This window comes from Lissotriton vulgaris, chromosome 4_1 (assembly GCF_964263255.1).
Source record: "Lissotriton vulgaris chromosome 4_1, aLisVul1.2, whole genome shotgun sequence".
Classification (NCBI taxonomy): Eukaryota; Metazoa; Chordata; class Amphibia; order Caudata; family Salamandridae; genus Lissotriton; species Lissotriton vulgaris.
Window position 1 is genome coordinate 685,408,655 of NC_141691.1, and position 17,417 is coordinate 685,426,071.

At 44.5% G+C, this 17,417-nt stretch overlaps 1 long non-coding RNA gene across 1 annotated transcript in view; it reads left to right on the plus strand.

Annotated features, from left to right (window-relative positions):
- The first annotated feature begins 788 nt into the window (after positions 1-788).
- The window catches only part of LOC147722445 (uncharacterized), a 39,504-nt gene continuing 22,875 nt past the window's right edge, over positions 789-17,417 (plus strand). Inside the window, exon 1 of the long non-coding RNA XR_015309877.1 lies at positions 789-893. This is a non-coding gene — a long non-coding RNA (uncharacterized LOC147722445). The remainder of the gene's footprint in view (positions 894-17,417) is intronic.

Here is a 17,417-nt window from a genome sequence, read left to right on the forward strand (position 1 = left end):
AGATGTGGCGCAAGATAGCATCTTGATATTTTTCCAGGCTTCCCAGCAATTAAAAGGAAATGCAATTAATGCAACAAGGTTGGACATTTTCAGGGTGTATGTAGAAGTGTGAGAATAGGAAAAGGGGTACGCATGACTGCAGTGAACGATACTAGTTATGTTTTGCAGAACATGAATTGAACAGTACATAATGAACAGTATGATTTTTAATGTAAATGCCATGAAACCCTTTTTTAAAGCACCATTGGCTAAAGTTCATATTGGCATGGTACCTTTAGATGTCATTGCTGATTCGGGTTCTCCTATCACAGTATTCGGGAGAAAGTTTAAAAAATAAGTGGAGCAATGTAGAGTTGAAGAAGTCAGATGTGAATCGGCAAATGTCTTCCGTGCCCTGATTGGTTAAGAAATGGTCACGTGTGATCGCGAGTGTTCTTGAGCAAGAATAGCTATCAAGGTGTATTTAATCCAAACAATGGTCAGCGTAAGATAGCGATAATGGTAAAATGATAAAAAATACACATAAAGTTTTAAGACTTTCACATTATTGCGGAGTCACGTGATCAACCGTACAGCCTATTTCGGGCGAGACACTTTTTCCACAGCACACAAGAGGCGCACTTTATCGTTTCTATTTTTTATCATTTTACCGTTATCGCTATCTTACGCCGATCATTGCTTGGATTAAATACACCTTGATAGCTATTCTTGCTCAAGAACACTCGCGATCACACGTGACCATTTCTTAACCAATCAGGGCACGGAAGACATTTGCCGTATCACTTGACCCGGCACATCCATTTAGAGCACAGCATCTAGCGTACGAACAACGTCGGAATCCTGAACTCTTTTTGAATTCACGAGCGCGGAACACCATATTCTATTACTTTCCGGTAAGCTACGCTTTTTAGAAAAGGACAACGTTAGTCCATCTGCATATAACAGCGAACACGCCATCGCGCTGATTCGCTAACTTGACCAGGTCTACCCTTTTTTTACAGGCTCATAGTTACATACATGCCAACAGACCCGATTCAGGCGGGAGACTACCGATTTTCCAAGCCAAAAATGGCTTTATTTTAGCTGTCTCCCGCCTGAAATTGCATTTTTTACAATAGAAGTCAATGGGGAATTTTCATTCTCCCGATTTTTTATTTTAAATCTCCCACTTCCCTGTCCTTAAATGTTGGCATGTATGTAGTTACCCGCTGAAAGAATCTGATTCACAGTTTTTATCAGGTTTGAAGCGCCGTCTTAGTAGTCACTGCATACTATTCACTGTCAGAAAGGGAGCACGTATTTCCGAATAGTACCGTCACACCACGCGCTCACATCAAAATCTCCATTGTTTCACGAATGGCACCCTCGTGGACATATTCAGTTCATGCATTTTGTTACTCTTCGTGTCACACAGTCACATTTTCACCTCTTGATATGCATGATGATAAACGTGTTATACCTCATGACTCACACTGGAATCCCCCTCTCTCTCCCTTATGCATGATGACAAATGCTTTATACTTAATTAACCTGTATACAACCATGTAATGTGAATGAACATTTCATTAGATATTGTACTTGGTCACTTTCAGAAAACCACACGGCCCCTGAGGAAGGGCAAAGCCCGAAATGCATTGTGCCACTGGGCCACTTGCTTGAACATTATGAAAGCAATCATGTGATGAATCAACAAAAAAACAAAAAATAGAAAGAATGAAATCAACCACATAAGAGAACCTTGATTACCTTCTTTGAATAAACTTATGAACATTTTTTCGAGTGCCCTGGAGGGACACTGATCTCGAGGGAAACATTTTTCATCATGCCTGACTGGCCCGAGTAAATTCCAAAAATGTTGACCTTTATGAATTCAACCAAAATGTTCTGCTTTCACTTGACTACACGAGGCATGGTTAAATTATAAAGTCCTAAATTCCACAGATCCATTTCCGGCACCAGGAATTCCTATGGGTAGGACATCCTGGTGCAGAAAATTGTGGAAAGAAGCTGCACCCTCCCATAATCATCAGAGAGATATGTCGAGTATGGCAACAAAAGGGGATAGAGCAAAAGGCAGGCTGATACAGGATGTGGGTGGTGAGCCAGCGCAACTGGCAAAGTACTAGATCTGATGAGGTGTGTGGCACAGGAGAACTAGGCCAATGGCCAAGCAATAAAGCAATGCATACAGTGGATAGTTGTCAAGCTGCACCTGTCAGCACATTACTCAGACTGGTCCCTCAGGGACAGGGCACCATATTCCACTGCCAAAGAGTGCCCAACACTGCCTCTCTTTTTTTCAAAAACCTTCAAGATCTTCATGTATTTTGCAAAGCTTTTAAAGTTCATATACTATATTCATGGTTGGAAATCAACATTGTCACACATTCCTATTATCAAATGTACATGATAGCTCTTTTTATGTTTTAATTCTAATTAAGAACAAAACCATGTTGCAGGCGTACAATACGGAATAGAATACAGATTGCAATGGGTAGTGAAGGGAAGGAGCGGGGTAGAAATAAGATTGCATGATGCAAGTAGTGTTGACAACAACGTGAATTGTACATCTACCGTCATCAGCTGTTGGTGGTCCAACATCCCCAGTGGGGAAGAGAACATAGTCAGCTGTCAGAGAGTGAAAGGGTGCCCTGGATATCAGTGTGGGGGAGTGAAGGGGTAAGAAGGGGTAAGAAGAGATGGTGGAAGCAAAGAGCGAGGTGTGACCCATGTCACCAGCCTGTAGTGCCCCACAGTACACTAGGAAGATGACACCCATGTCTACGCACATGAAAAAAAGGGTCGGGAGGCAGCAGAGGCCCATGGGATGAGAAGGGGTTTAAGCGTGTCTGAGGGAGAGAGCAGGAATGAGAGAGCAGAGGCAGGAGATGAAGAGGGTGGCACAGGTGTGGAAAAGAGAGGGAGAGATATGAGTGATTGAGAGATAGTGGCGGAGGCTAGGAGACAAGGAGGGGGGCTGTGAGGAGGGAGGAAGATGAGAATGCAGGAAAGAGGTGCGGAGTGGGTAAGGGGTGACAGAATGAGAATGTGCAGCTAAGAACTCCCAGCAGGTCTCCGAGAGGGATCCTTGTGGTCTATAGACATACAGACACTGTCATTTAGGGTTTTAGGGGTGCTTAGATGACGCATTTGGGTATCATTCTGCAGGAAAGGAGCCCACATCTGCTTGAACACCTCTGATTGGTCTTGCAGGTTGTGGATTATTCATTTGTGCATCGCTGTCTGTATTATCGCCACTGCCAAGTCTTCTTTTGATGGAGGCGTGGGAGACTGTCATTGGAGGAGAAGCCAGATTTTAACTGTTGCCAGCACTGTGTGGGGGAGGTGACATCACGGGCAGGAGAGTTCTGACAGGTTCGCTACATCATGGAGGAGGATCAAGGGGGGAGTGAGTGGGAGTCACAGTGGCATGGATGCCCCCAGTGTAGCCCCGACGGCCGTCCAAAAGGGTTGGATTGAGGGGCATTCGCTGAGGGTGTGGGTAAGATGGCATCTGGTGGCCATTCATCTCCAACAATTCCCATGAGGTGGCAGCCCCACTCTGTTCAGTATCACTTGGATCAAGTGTCATTCGTGGAGCACCTCGAAGAGGCCGTTTGTTTGTTTGTTTAAACTTTATTGTTTAGTTAATTAAAACCATAACAATTTTAAATGAGTTAAAATACATCTTCAAAGTTTGCATCTAGATAAAATTCAAATACTCATTTTAAAAGGACAAAGAAATGAAGTTTAGAAAATCGCAGTACAGTTTTAGAAGTATTTATTAATTATCAAGCGTTTTTCAAAGGCAAGCAGAAACTTTACAATCTTACAGTTGATTTGTGTGTCCGTAGAGTCCAAGCAGCCTATAATAGCTGACCTGCAGGTGCGTAATCCCTTAATCAGAAAATGATTCTTTAAAAGAAGCATTTGCTCCTGTTTCAACTTTGTACAATGACAAATAATGTGAATTATATCCTCTTTGGTATAATCACAGAGCCGACAGGTAACGGATCCCAGATGTTTCCAGGCTGGTGCATCAGCCAGCGTTGGGTATTTTCCGAATCTTAGAGCCATCAGCCTTTTTTTGGTAAAAACTGAGTATGTAGAATCCAATTAGAGCGCCGGAGTAAGTAGTTTGTAGCTGTTAATTACAACCCAAGAGTGGGAGCGATGGGAGAAGATTTCCTTATCAATGAGGAGAGAATGTAATGTGGCGGCTCTGTTTATTGCCTGTTTAAATGAATTATATGGCACATTTTTATCCCATAGATGGGCGGTACATGTTAATTCCAATGCTTTGGTCAGGAATTTGTTTGCCTCTGATCTGTTTCCCGTTTCGACTTATTGCCACAAAAATGTGTTTAAGTTATTGTCAGTGGCGTTCATTTTGATGCAGTACCAAGTTTTAATGCACGTGTATAGTCTTCCCACTGACTCGTTCATGAGACCAAATTCTAGGCGCATTTGCGCTGGTGAAGCAGTGCAGGGAAGTTGAAAAACGTTCTTATAAATTTTGGTAATCAAGTTATTTAACAAGGCACCATCTTTACCGTGCATTGCTGCACTTGCGTATGTTAAGGTTGGAAGGGCTTTAATAGCAATAACCGTTAGTAGTGGTTTGAACGAGGGGCCCTCTAGTTTTTTATACAGGGAGCTAAATGCAAAGATCAAGGCTCCAGTTTGTTGTGTAAGGTACTGTTTCTGGGCTTTAAGAGTCATCTTATCGTCAATATAATATCCCAGATATTTATAACTTGAGACCTTTTCAAGCCTTTTACCTTCTATGCAGATATTGTAATCTATTGAGCGTCGATTGGAAATTAGCAATATTTTGGTTTTAGATAAATTCAAAGTCGGTTTGTTAGCAGACAAGAAAAGCGAAAGTTCTGTTAATAGTCTAGTCATACCGACTTTTGTTAGGCTCATAAGTACAATGTCGTCCGCATATGCAAGATGTGAGAGTTGCAGGTTAACTAGTCTCAGGGGGTGAGCATTGCAGGTGTTTAGTTTGCTGGAAAGATCCGAAAGAAATAGGTTAAACAAGTGAGGCGCCAGGACGCATCCTTGTTTTAATCCGGTTCCTGTAGACACTTTTCTTGACAGTCGCGTACCATCGCCTAGTTTTACTTGTGTCCATGTGTCGGTATAGAATAGCAACAGGCCCCTTAGTAAGCTCTCAGTTATGTCCCATGATCTTAATTTAGCCCATAGTAGATCCCGATCCACACTATCAAATGCGGCTTGCAGATCAATAAAACATAAGTTCAGCTCCTGTTTGTTACGCTGGCATTTATCAGCTATCAAGGTTATTGATAGAATATTTGAAATAGTTCCGATGCCCGCTCTGAACCCCGTTTGATTGAGTGGAATCAGATCTCTGTCGCCTGAACAGGTAACCAGATCTATTAATAAAAGAGATGCAAAGTATTTTGCTTCCACATCCTGCAGTGTTATTAGTCTGTAGTTAAGTGGGTTGGTTCTGTCACCACCTTTGTATATAGGCGTTATTATGGAACCGTGCCAGCTTTTAGGTACTTGACTGAATGTGTGAACGTCAGCAAAGAGGTTCTCAAAAAAAAGGCTCCAGTATTCAGGTGCATGTTTATATACCGCGTGAGGAATGCCGTTTGGCCCTGGGGCCCCGTTACTCTTGCCCTTACTAATTACTTTTGTAATCTCCTCCGTAGAATAGGTTCCGAGTGATATGTTCGAAGTTGATGCTTTGCTTGGATTCGTTGGCGACTGTTGTGTACTATTTTCCGCCTCACTTGTCTTTTTATTATGATGTTGCACGTAGGGTTGGTTCCCTGGTATTTTTAATATATTTCCTTTAAATTTTAGCTGGAGGAAAGAAACCCATTCATTTTCCTGCACATTTGATGTAAGAATGTTCAGCGGTCTGGTTAGTTGATTTATGATTTTCCAGAATGTGATTGCGTTCGAGGTTTTAGCACTATGGAGCAACTTGGTCCAGAATTTTTCCTTCGTAACTTTTTTGTGCTCCCAGACATTCTTTTTATAGCGCTTCTGTAGGGCCAAGAAAGCGTCCATTTGACACGAGTCTGTATTATACGTTTGCAACTTCTTATGTGTTTTTCTCAGTTCCTTCCTTAAGTCTCTCAAATCTTTCGGCAATGTGTTGTTTACGTTCGTTCCTTTGACCTTCGTGGCTGAAGATTTCATTTTCAGTTTTAGACACTCAAAGAAGAGAGACCATGCTTCTATGGCATTCGTTGGGATATCACCTAAGTTGTTCATCGTCTCCACTATTCTCGAGAACCATTCTAATTTATTTGAATTACACCAGTTTATTCATTTTTGGTTAGATGAACTTAGTTTGCCTTCAAGAGTATATGAAGATTGAAATCTTTCTACGCGCAGATTGAATTTAATGTGTTGCATTGCGTGATCGCTCATAGGCGAGTTTTCAATATAAAAACTGTTTAGTAAAGGAAATAACGAAAGACTTGCAATTGTATAATCCAAAGTTGATTGGGAATGCGGGCAATAGAAAGTTTTTTAGGGAGGATGATCTTCGTTGGTCCTGCCATTCAGGACACGCATACCTAGATATTCTAACTCTGTAACCAATTTTATTCCTATTCGGTCGATTCTGGTCCTGGCCCCTCCTTGAATCTGTTCTGGAACACTCCAGTGCATGTTATCCGCTGTTAGGATGTCATCCTCCTCCAGGGAGTGTATCAGATTGGAATTAAAATCACCAGTTATTATCTCATTCCACGCTGGCTCAGTACTACGAAGGTCAGTTATTACCTCGCATAATAAAGAATTTTTTATATTTTTCACTCGAATTTTTGGTTGCGTGTAGTAATTGATCAGAATAGTTGTCACTTTGTTATTTGCAATTAATCCTGATAATTTGATTATTTGAATACTAGGGTCTGGAGATTCAAGTTGCTCTGAATTAATTTATAGAGCGGATGATATGTAAACTGAGAGGCCTCCGATCGCTCTACCATAGGTTTTACATTTTTCTGCGGCTACCGAATGGTCTGTAAAGCCTGCCAGTGCAATTTATTTTTGCAGCCAAGTCTCTTGTAAAGCGATTATATCGCAATCCGCCTATTCATCTCGGGCTATTCCCTCCTCCAACAGTTTTTTCGCTCCAGCGATATTCCATGATACAATATGTATGCCTTTTTTGTCAATTTGCTTCATAGTATCTTTATTCGGTCAATTTTTCCGCTTCGCATTTAACAAACTGGGAAGCCATTTCCAATCCTCTGTGGGAGATCTAATTTCTCCCCCTCTTTCTTCATCCTTCTCTTCCTGGGAGAAGGCTTCTTTGCTTCTACCTTGGGCATTGTGTAGAATTGAGTAAACGGGCTTTTGGAGAGTCACTTTGGCCAATTTCTTGATAAATTGCGGGCTTCTGTTTTTTTTTAATGGAAACGAGTAATGCGGGGTTACGGGCTGTGATAATCGAATACCCCATTTTTGAAATGAATCTGATCTTTCCAATATTGATTGTGCAATCCCGGGGGTCTTCCATGTTGTCAATGTTTGTTCGTTTATTAAGTTTGTAGATCCTGCTAGGAATTGCACTCATTCAAGGTCTGTAGATCCAATATTTCTTAGCTCGCTAATCTCCGCTATTAGTTTCAGGACATTGCATCTGTTAAAAATGTCATGACATCCCTGTGTCTTATATTCGGGTGCCCAGATAATTTGATGACTCTCAAGATCGGGCTTAGATGAATCTAACATTTGCTCATTACAATCTGTTTGAGTTAATTGCCTGTTGTCCTTGTTCGGTATATTAAATCTTAAGTTACCCTGGGTCGAATAGCTCTGTGATCCATTTGCTGATGTTATATTATTTTCAGCCGTACCCTGATCTCTCATTCCTAGCTCAGTTCGTGTTTGGGAGATAGGGTTTAGTTGAACTCCTGTTTCACTTCGATGCTCCGTGTGTTGTCGGCTGATAACGCTGGCTGAGACCCCTGCTTTGCAGGCAATTTGATTTGTTATTTGCAAAATTTGTGGTGTTGATTCAGTTTCTATAGCCTTAGTTTTTATTGGCCCCTCTGTGTTGTCTTTTTCCGGTATTGGAGTGGTATCTTCTTGGTGAGTACTTGATCGACTAGTTTTTGGCTGTGTGATTTCGTTGAGGTGAGTATCACTAATTTTTATCAAATTTACGGTTTTAATGGACTTATTTCTTGTGCCGGTGTCAGGCGAAAGTTTCACCCTTGGAAACCCGCCTTGCTGATTTTTGCCTGTATGTAAGGATGGTCTCACGCTTCCTAATGACTGGGAGCTCTTGATTTCTTGTTTGTTCAATAGTTGGCCATTAGCGTAACTGGTGTCTTTTTCAATTTCTTCTGATAGAATCTCCGAAATGTCCTCCTCTTTTATTGATCTTGCCTTTGGATTTAAAAAGATGCGGAAGAACACAGGGGCATATTATCAAGGGGGTGTATCTCCGCTTTTTTGGCTTTAAAAGCCAAGAAAACGGAGATAAAATTATCTCCCTATTACCTAGCTGTCCCTAACACCAGTTAGCGACAGCTAGTAGGAGATAGCGACCATCTTGGGCCCCACTTTGCATTTCAGTGATATTTATCACTAATGACATGCAAAGTGGGTGTGCCAAGATGTTAGCGACTGAAAACAGTTGCTAACATCGCTATCTCCTATTACCAACTTTTGGAGATATTCGCGCTAAGCGTGAATATCTCCAAAAGCTAACACCTGCCCTGAGCAGTTCTTAGCCATGTTATCCAATGGGAGGTGGATAACATGGCTAAGAGCATTAGCTCGGTAATGCATGAATATCGCTGACTTTTCAGCGATATTCATGCATTGCGGCGATTTTTATCGCATTTGCGATAAACCTTGGTAATACCAAGGTTTATTTGCGGTAAAAATCGCCGCAGCTCAGCGGTAAATTTTTGTCTCTAACCAAGCAATAGCGATAATTATCGCTATTGCTTGGTAATATGTCCCACAATTCCCGTCTTTGGGTCTTTTACGCATTTCTTGTTCCTAGCCTTCCTTTCCTTTTTCTTTGTCGCTTTGATAATCCTGGCTTTGTTGATTCTAGGTAGATTGCATCGGTTGAAATTGCCTCAGTTGAAAATGTAGCATTTGAATCATCAACTGTAATTGCGCTACCAGCCCTGAGTGTGTTATCTGCTGGTTGTTGATGCTCTATTGTAGGTGGGCCTGTTTGATCTCACTCCAAGTTGTGGCTGATAAAGCGTTTGTTTAACGTGAGTATCTTCTCTAGTACAGTTGGTAATGAGCTTAGCTTTTCTAGGACTGGACCACAGGTACAGGTAGGTTCTAAATAGCGTGAGTCAGCTTGTGCTCTTTTAATTAGAGAATTCAAATTATCTAATTTGGTATTTATCCCGGCTATGTAGGATGCAATAACATTCATCAGATCGATCTGGATGTCCAGTTTATCAGACTGCATGATTAAGGTTGCTGTGGATGTCTGCAATGCTTGTAAAAGAGGAGCGGCCAAATCCAAAGGGCCTGCTTCCACGTAAAGTGCATTCTTGTCCCCATTACTCAGTGATGTATCCTGCCTAACGTTTGCGGTTGATGATGACATTTTGCCATTGACGATCGATCTCAGTAAATTCCCTGAATTGCTTGAGGTAACTGATTGCTGAGACTCTCCATAACGGCCCTTTTCGTCGGCTGCTAACACCCCTGCTTGGACTGTACTTAAGTCAGCCAAAAAATCATTCGCTTTACTGCTAACAGTTGGATTATTTTGGATAGGGCGTGTTGGAGAGAGCTCGTCAATGCTAGATTGCGATGATTGTAAGTGATTTTGTTTTATATTATGAATTTTTCCCAAACTTTGGCTTTGTTTTGTTGGACTTATCGTAAACGACTGTTGAGTGGATGTCGTGTTAGGATCGTCAGCTTGAAAATGTACTGTGGCAATTGTAGTTAGGCTGTTCTTTTCCTTAAATAGATTTTTATTGCTGTCTGAGTTCTCCAGTTGATCTGTGCCTATGGGTTTACTGCGATTATTGCTGAATTGAGGCTTTGGTTTCCCTGAAATGGGTATGTGAAAGGCATCGTCTTCTTGCCTCAGTTCGTTTACTGCGTGGTTTATTGCAGGAACTATAGGTGTTGATAGGCCAACAACGTCCCCTGTTAGGGAGAACAGTGCTGACCCTGGGTCCTTCAAAAATTGAAAGCGTGAGCCCCATTGATTGTTTTTGTTTAACACAGTTTTTTCAAAGAGCGAAGCTATTGGAGAGATTAAAGGATTTTTCAGATTGATGTTTGCCTTATTTGCTGTTATTTTCTCAATTCTTCTCCGCTTAGCCGGCCCTTTTGGGGCAGATGACTTTTCTCCGGGGGCTTTCCTTACTTTGCCGGACCTCATGTTGAGACTGAAGACTGATTGTAACTCTTTTTGGTTGACTAATACGCTGGATGATTTGTTTTGCTTGACTTGTGCACTGTAGAAGAACGCAATCGGCTTATGATCTTATGGGCTACGCGCTGCAAGCTCTCTCCTAACGTATCAATCCGTGGGTATCTCTAGAGTGTCCAGAGGAAGGGGCACAAGCAGGCACTTATCCCTCTTCGCCCACTTAGCTGTTGGCTCGGCTCCAATTCGAGGATAAGACAGCCGATACACACTTATTATGTTTGTCGCCACTATTTACAGCTATTTCCTGCGCTTGACTATTGGGTGGACTTTTGGATGGGGGATGGGGGAGGCGAGATATGGTGAGAGTGAAGCTCGAGGGGGTAGATCTTAGAGAGACGAGCGGAGAGCTCAGAAGGAGCCTCCAGCCAATTAGACTTAGTCAGATTGGCCTGGGCTGCCCCCCTGGCTCTTACTTGGCACCCGCCTCTAACGCGGTCCGCGCTCGTGTTGTGGTCCTGGCCCCTGCCCTGTGTTCGGTCGGCCAGCCTCACTCGCTTAACCTCTCCCTTTGCCCTCCTGTGTCCCGAAGCAGTAAGGCTGAGCTGAGCTTTTGGTCGGTGATAACAGAGGCAGAAGTTACACTATTACTTGCCTGCCCGCAGTAGACACCGGGCTCCTGACACCAGTCGCCAGTCCCTGCTCCTTGCTCCTCGAGTAACCCGCTCCTCGCCCTCCTCACCTTTGCGGCTCCGAGTGAACAGCAGTCAGGCAGCAGACAGGCAGGTCCCTGCGAGGTGAGGGTGGTGAGGGGCATCGTGGGAGGCAGTGCCAGCCTCTTTCTTTGCCGCAGCCGCTTGGGTCGGGTCAGCTTTAGCTTTCTTTGACTAGTATGAGGCTATTATGAGGCTGTGAGTCGATTACAAGCGGGCCGGCCCCCCCCGAATTTGGACACGGTGGGAGAAGACCGGCACACTCCTTTCGACTTCTTTTCGGCTCCGACGCTCAGGCACTGCTCCGGCACTACTCTGCTCTGTGCTGCTCAGCTCTATTGCTCTGCTGTGCTATCGCCCACGCTATCCGTGAATGACCAAGCTCACCCCTCACTGCCACTCACTGTCCACTCACTGGCCGCTGACCGCCGGTCCTCTGTTTCAGCTGGGCCATCCCCGCAGCACAATCCTCGAAGCTGGGGGCCATGCTGCGGCAATATCGATGCAGGGAGCAGGGAGCCGCAAGGTAGCGTTCTGTAGCGTTCGGCGGCTTCCGTACTCAGCAGCAGCAGTCGGTGTGAAAACACGGAGCAGAGTTTCCTCGGAAGTCAATACTGGGAGTTCCAGCAACAACAATGAACATCCAGTGATGAAAAGCGCCAGGTGTGTAGTAGGAATCTCGAAGAGACCGAACATCTAAAGGTGCCTCCACAAGCTCCCTTATCCAGGGCTTCCAGGATGTCAGCCCAATAGTCCTCCTCGAGTGCTATCTGTAGGCTTGTCTGCCATTTGACGCAGAGATTATGGAGGAGGGGCTGTGAGAAAAGGTGGCCCGTACTTGTGCTGTAGAGTCCCAACATCACTCTCCTGTGGCTGCCTCAGGTAGTGAGGCAGGACAACACAGGTGACTTCTGTAGACGTGATCCCAGGCAGCATCTCAAACAGTGTTTCAGCTGCAGATGACACTAACCTGTTGAAGCTGGAGGCCGAATTCTTTCCTCTTGTGCCCGAATGATTTGAGTTCACTGTCAGTCAGTCAGTCAAAGAATCTTTATTCGATTTAGTTAAAAATCATACAAAGAGAATTAAAACATTTGTGTACAAATAAAACACAATTAAACAATTTCATACCAATCAAATTCATGTGGCGAAATATTTGAGCTAAAAAAAGTTTTAAAAGAATGTTAAAATGTAATTCATATGGGGAAATCTTATAGTATCTTGCGTGATCTAGATCTAGCCGCCGCCACTAAAAAGTTTGCCATACAAAATGTGATACGGATGTTACACAGTGATTGAAGATAAAGCATGGCTGGCCTCACCTGGGAGAAACCAGCTTCCCTTAAAACAGGTAACAAATATCTTTTTCTATGATCTGAAAAGAAACCACAAAACATAACAAAATGCAGGGTATCTTGAACAGAAAAATTATCACAAAATTATCACAAAAATGTATAAGGTTAAATCTGAATTTAGTCAAAAGAAACCTATGAAATGGCCTGGTGACAAAACATAAATAAGGTTCTAGTGCGATGGAATTCACTAGCAAATAATGTTGTCTCACTGCTGGCTTCTGCAGTTCCCTTTCCTCACGACACACTCTTGCCCTTATCATGAACTGTTATCCAGAACCTGGTTCAGGCTGTGTATGCTCACCTCTTTCCACTGGTCCCATTGGAGGGTCCTACTATTGATGTGTAGTCCGTCATTTCCCCATCGTCGCGCCTTGTCATGCATGTAGGGGGTCCACACCGAAGAGGTGGTGTGTGTGTTGCCAGGCCCTTTGTGTGGCCTGTAGCAAGGGGTGGTTAGGGTGAGACAGGAGGGAGCATCTTCTGTATAGAGTGCTGAGGCCCGGACTACTAGATGGTAATAGTCATTATATTTGGATCTATTGTGGCGGGTTTGTTGTGTCGGGAGCAGGTACGCAAGTTGCGAGAGGTGTAGGGCCAAAGCATAGTGTTCCACTGACAGGAGGGCCAGGCCCCTGCAGGAGCGCCATGCCATGAGTTTTACAGCCATCAGCCGGTATCACAATGAGCCGCATATAAAGGGAGTCTATAAGGCGTAAATCGGCCAGAGGCACAGTCAAAGGTACCATGCTGAATGTATATGTGACACATGGCAGCTTAACCATCCTTCAACTGCCTGTACTCTGCTCCACATGGAGAGCTTCAAATGGGACCATTTCTCAAAATCCAGCTACATTTGTGCCTCTTGTCCTAGTATACTCTGTGACCTGACAGTGCCTCAAAGCCATTGGCAACCTTCGGCAGGGCTGGCAGGGAATGATGTAGGGCCGTCAGGGTGAGTAGGATGTTGTCTGTGTATAGGTAGATCTTGGTGTATGGTGGCTGCCAGGGGTTTCATTGCCAAGAGGAACAGGAGGGGTGAGAGGGCGTACCCATGGCACCTGCCTCTCGGATCTGGAAGGTGTCCAATAGGAATTCCCCACAGTTGACTTGGGCCATTGAGCAGTCATACATCAGGTAGACCCTGCCAGACCTTTTCAGGGTTGTGAAGAGGTATCCTCACTCAATGCAATTCAATGCCTTTCTGGCCACAAGGGATAGGGCCAAGGTGTCTTTAGGCAGATCTTTGGCCACCCAGAGGTTGTGGGTGAGGGTACACAAATGGTTCCTGGAAGAGCTTCCTGGGAGAAATTCCACCTGCATGTAGTGTATCAGAGGGGGGATGACTTTACTGAGGCGTGCAGCTAGAATGCTGGCGAGGATTTTAATGTCTCTATTTAGTAGGGATGTGGGCCTGTAGCTGCCACCCAGAAGACAAGCCCTCCAAGGCTTGGGGAGAATCGATATCACAGCTCTGTTGGAGAGGAGCCCTAGAACCCCATCTGTGCTGCCTCATGAAAGGCAGCATGCAGGAGTTGACAATCTCCTCGCCAGGCCATTTAAAAAACTCAGTGGGAAATCCATCCTCCCAGGTTCTTTGTAAGAGGGCAGTTTGGAGATTGCCTGCGCAATCTCCGTTTTGCTGAACTCCACATTCAGTAGTTCCCTACCCTGGTCCGACAGCCTGAGAAGGCAAATGCCCTCCGGGAAGGGCTCCACCTATTATGCACTAGCCTTCATTTCTGGGGTATACAATGCCTGATAGAATGATGCGGGATCCTTAGCAATGTCCTGCGGGCAGGTGAGGATCTCTCCACTCTCCGGGCATTTGGCTGGGATGGACATAGCTGCCTCCCATTGGCCCAGTTGGGCAGTAAGTACCTGCAGCGCCTTTACCCCATGTTCATAGTGACGTCCCTTTACTCATTGCAACTCATATTTAGAGGTTTATAGGCTGTTGAGGACCATAGAAACCTGTTCTAAATGAGAGCGGGTGAAAAGAATAGGTCAAGCAGAATAGAGGCAGGTTAGGGATGCAATCTTCCCCTCCAGTTCTGTCTGGCAGAGAGCAGTCTGCTTGTTTGACAAGTCAGCATCCCTCATAAGCTGGCATGGTATTGTTGCTTTTGCAGCCACCCAAAGTACCATATTGGAGACCACCAAGCCTTTGTTTTCTGTCATGAACATGTGTTTTCAGTTGGGACTTCTTCAGAGGGTGCAGTATCACTGTACATTCAGGTGCCAGAATTTGTTTCCTGGAGAGACCAGGCCCATGCCAAGGGACAGTACGACCGGGGAGTGGTTGGACAGTGCATTGTCCAGTATCTGGGACTTCTGAACAAGGAACTCTGCCATCCAGGAGATGAGGAAGTTGTCCAGTCTGGGGTCTGTGCCATGGACCGGTGAAAGGAGGGTGTAATCCATGTCTGTCAGGTGACCTAGTCCGAAACCACATCCCTAGCAGAGGGCCTGGAGGGTAATCCCTCAGACATAGCTTGCTAGGAGCACCCCTGCAGCGGCCCCACCCAGCAGCTCCATGTTGCAGTCAAAGGGGAGGGTTGCTCCGCTGCGTGCTCCACAGACTCAGGGGTCTAACCTCCAGGGTCATGGTCTGCAGGTGTTAAGGCGTAGGATGAGAAGGCTCAACTTGAGATGGGTGTAATGCTATCTGGGCCGTTTGAGGCAAGGTTCCTTGGAGGTCTATTTCCTGAAGCCTTATACAGAGAGGCACTAATCAAGTGCCCCACTGGGTCCCCCTTCAGGGTGCACCAAGCGCATCACAGGATGGTCCATATGTAGCGGGCAGCGAAAGTGGGGTCACTTCTGCCCATCCCTCTTGTGCCAGATGGGGGAGTTACTGGTCCATGCCCTGTGTCAATCAATAGGCCTCTGCGGGTGGAGGCCTGGTGTCCTGCGTGAGAGAAAGATGGGCAGGTGCCTTAGAGCCCCAGGTGCAGGCAGGTCGTGGGCAGGGGTGGGATGGCCCTTTCTACAGGCTGCGGCCCAGGAGGAATTCTAGTTTCAGGTGAGACCCCTCAGACAATTGCAGGGTCATTGGAGTGGCTAGTGCATCTGTACAGTGGGGCCTTGTTGTAGGCAATGGGCCCTCAAGGACGTTGGGGCCCTCAGCGCAGAAGCACCAATCTGATTAATTCCGGAGGCGGGGGTACAATGGCAGGTATCGGGAGGATCTGAGGAGTGCAGGCTGGTGTCTCTGATATTCAGTCTAAGAGCTGGAGGCGGGGTCGAGCGCACATGTTGGCGGTGGGCCGCGGCTGACGAGGCGGAGCCTGGTCATGAGCCGAGATTCCACCCATGCCTCTAGACCCGATGCGGGCTCCAGTCCCAATGCTCCTCCCATGCCTCTGTGTCTAACGTCATCTGCCACGCACAGAAAGTGCTGGCATACCAGCAGACGATGGCCCCTCTCACCAGGTGCAATCTGCTGGGTAATTCATGCTGCCCCCGCTGTTAGTGAGGGTGCCACTGCCACCGTCCAGGGCCCGTCGGTACGCAGAGCTCGGGCCGCAAGTGGCCATCACCTTCCATGGCCATACCACACCCCATGATAGCTCTTTTGTTATATCTATGTATTGAGCAAATTTGCTACTGCGCATTTTGGCATCTTCATATACTTATAGAGGGTCTTGTTCATAGGAGAATGGTAATGGGTGATTCTACAAAAAAGGTAGATCTTCATCTACTCCTTTAGTGATTGAAATACAGTATTGTTTTCAAGGTGGACATCATCTGGCCCCCTAGCATGATGCTAAATTCATCCACGATGGTGGTTGTCTACTGCCCATCTGCCATTTCAGATTCACCTCCAGATTTGTCAGGGTTGGCCTGTAGAAAGATCTCTATGGAAAGTGTTGCAGAGATTCACAGAATTGTAGGTTTAGAGTTTCTAAAAAGTTGGAAACGCTTCCCAACATGTTAGTGATGCAGCATAGGTGGACACAGATGAAAGAAACATGAGAATTGATGGAATTTTCACCTGAAGTTACTCTTTTTAAAATTGTATTGAGCAGCATCATAACAGAAACCATACATCATCAAAAAATCAATATCACTATGAATGTAACTAATTATAGCTCATAAAATCAAATGCTTCTTCTTATCTTAAACCAGTGAATCAAGCATTTTAAAATTGTATCCCTTGAAGAAGTGGTAACGCCAGAAATTCAGCCTAACCAAAGTGCAAATAGTAAAGTGCAGTTCTTTCCTATCCTTCAAAGTGCCAGACCAACATATAATATGAGAATTCCCCAAAAAATTATACAGAATCTATTAAAGTGGTTCATGTCATATTCCGCTCTTATCCATTCATGAAGTGAAATAATAAAACTAGTTAATTGGGATATTGGATCATATTAATTACTCAACACAGAGAAACATACACAATAATTATAAATTATTGGGCAGAAATCTAGCCCTAAGCTGCATTTAGAAAACCCCACACCCCAAAAAAATAAAAGCATCAGCACTGTCCATTCAATCTTATACACGAGCACACTATTAGTTTCATCTTTATATATGCTAATCTACTTCATACTATTTAGAGCTCCTATTCCTACAATATTACGATCATTATTACCTCTTGTGCCAAGGCAATAAACCTTAAAGAAAAATAAATTTTTTAAATAGCTCTTCATACTAAAGTGCTGTGCTTTGAACTCCCATAAAGTGCTTTCCTTGACTTTTTCCGATGAAGTTAATCTATATCCTACTTCTGTACCCTGATACCCAATTTCAACTCATCTCCTTCCTCCCCATACCTGACTATGAATAAACACATTTTTTTATCAATAAAGTGCAATGCTTTCAACGATTCCATTGATATTTGTATTTCTACCATCTAACTTAACTACTTGATTTGATTTAGAAATTTATAAAGCATGCGATTGCCCACAGGCGTCTTGGCACTAAGTCCGATGCACAGAGGATTATTTACAGGATAATGTGCTGCCTTAACAGGTGAAAAGC